Genomic DNA, 2,757 nt, shown 5'->3' with positions numbered 1-2,757 from the left:
TACCTCTGCGTTCGGGTCTTTGTGTTTCATGAATGGTGCACCATTCATCTTTCCACTGAGTGATGATATTCAGTTGGTTTTGGGGTTTCAAAGCATGTCAAGTCTTACACCACAGTGTAATTTCAAAATAAATCTATATTTCAACAATGACATTCTATTAAATGTATGCACTCACTCTGGATAAGAGCATCTGCTAAATGACTAATGTAAAAATGAATCCCTTTCAGTGACTTAATGTACTACATTAACTTTTGCATTGTCTCCTAGAGTTGAATTCTTCTCTTAACTCAGTTTTGACTATGGGGACATGTTTGGTTCAAGGCATAAGAAAGGGGTGAAAGATTTATTAGCGAAGTCGGAGTATTTGTAGTTAAGGTGCATATTTTGATGGTGTGCGGAGCCCTCAGGCTTCCAACGGAACCATAATAAGCTGTGCTCGGGCTATGAGATAAGTACTTAGCTATAATTATTATTATGACAGTTATCTGCAGACAGAGTTCCTGGGCTACCAGGTGGGGGAACTGGTCAATCAATTATTAACTGCCAGGGAAAAGGATGGAATTGAATAGCCCTGTGCCTGTATTTAATATAGCATCTTCAGCACTCCACTCCTACTCTGAGATGCTTGATCCATATGGTCCCTGATGTAGGCTAGACCCTTGCTGGAATGACATCTGCAAAGACGGTGGTGCCAAGCTGCCAGCAGCCAACTGAACTTGCTTCAACCAACTGATGCCATAGAACAGAGAAGCACTACTACCGAAACAAGAGGGAACTGGACCACATGTCCACTGTAGCTGAAGAGGCACTTAAGTGTATATGTAGTTACACAGGCTCTTAGGACACCCCAGAGGGGCATTATCTGCCGATGTCAGCTGTACACCAGAACGCCCATAACATCCTCCGCCAGGACCAGACCTCTTTGTTAGATCAAACAGCATGCCTCATTTATTGTCTCCCTTGGCAGGTTCTCCCTTGTCTGGCACTGCTTTGTTTTTGATGACGAACATGTGAACGTGGAGCCAACATGCTGCGTTACAGCAGCTGAAGGGGTGATCCTGGCCTTGTGTCTGTCATCTAAGGAAAGCAAAGGGAACTGATCCATTTTGATTGAGGTATTGCAGCACTTTGGATTTGAAATTATACATGGGGTTAAAATGACATTCATTTATGTGTATTAATATAGTATGAAGTTGGTTTGGTCCCATATCCCTAGCACGCAATGACTACATCAAGCTTGAGTCTACAAGCTTGTTGGATGGATTTCCAGTTTGTTTAGGTTGTTTCAGATTATTTTGTGCCCAAAAGAAATGAATGGTAAATAAAGTATTGTGTCATTTTGTTGTCACTTTAATTGTAAATAAGAATATATGTTTATAAACACTTCTACATTAATGTGGATGCTACCATGATTATGGATAATCATGAATTAATCGTGAATAATGATGAGTGAGAAAGTTAGAGGCACTACATGTTGGAACATTGCTGCAGGTACTTTCTTCCATTTAGCCTCGAGCATTAGTGAGGTTCGGGCACTGATGTTTGTCGATTAAGCCTGGCTCACAATCGGCGTTCCAATTCATCCCAAAGGTGTTCGATGGGGTTGAGGTCAGGGCTCTGTGCAGGCCAGTGAAGTTCTTCCACACCAATCTCGGCAAACCATTTCGGTATGGTCCCGGCTTTGTGCACGGGAGGATTGTCATGCTGAAACAGGAAAGGGCCTTACCCAAACTGTTGCTACCAAGTTGGAAGCACAGAATCGTCTAGAATGTTAGTGTATGATGTAGCATTAAGATTTCCCTTCACTGGAACTAAGGGGCCTAGCATGAATCATGAAAAACAGCCCCAGACCATTATTCTTCCTTCACCAAACTTTACAGTTGGCACTATGCATTGGGGCAGGTAGCATTCTGCTGGCATCCGCCAAACCGTTTCCACTGCTCCAATGACGGTGAGCTTTACACCACATCAGCTGACGCTTGGCATTGCGCTTGGTGATCTTAGGCTTGTGTGCGGCTGCTCAGCATGGACACCCATTTTATGAAGCTCCCGACTAACAGTTATTGTGCTGACATTACCTCCAGAGGCAGTTTGGAACCGAGGACAGACGATTTTTACGCGCTACGCGCTTCAGCAATTGGCTGTCCCGTTCGTATGCTATCCATTAGTTTTTTTGTATGGTGTTCTTTGTATGTCATTTTTATATTTGAGAATTAACCAGTGATATTAGGCCACACTTGGCCATGATTACAGACACCTGTGTGTCTTTTGTCACTATATAAACGAGTCATCTCGCAGTGTTTGTGATCATACCCTGATGAAGACAGCTTGGCTGTCGAAACGTTGGATATTACATTTTTGCATCTGAGCTCCTAGAGTGTGCGGCTCTCCCTTATTTTCTAGTTTTCTACTCCGCTAGCCAGCACCTCGCCTTAATAGGTGGGCGTTTCTTTTTCTTCTAGATAGTCCCGTTATGTGAGCTTGAGTGGCCTACAACTTCTGGTTCAGGTTATCAGTCAACCTACCAGGGAAGTTACAAACAGCACAGGAATGAAATAATCAACATGTATTGATCACATCTTTACTAATGCTGCAGGAATTTGCTTTAAAGCAGTATTCAAATCCATCGGATGTAGTCACAATCTAGTCTCCATATCTAGGAAAACCAATGTTCTGTGGTGTGTAATGAGGAGCAACCAGATGCTGCTCTTTACACATTTATGAAATTGCTTATTGCAGTCACTAATATGCATGCAC

Source organism: Salmo salar, chromosome 26 (assembly GCF_965601325.2).
Source record: "Salmo salar chromosome 26, fSalSal1, whole genome shotgun sequence".
Classification (NCBI taxonomy): domain Eukaryota; kingdom Metazoa; phylum Chordata; class Actinopteri; order Salmoniformes; family Salmonidae; genus Salmo; species Salmo salar.
Note: the sequence above shows the minus strand (reverse complement) of the source record.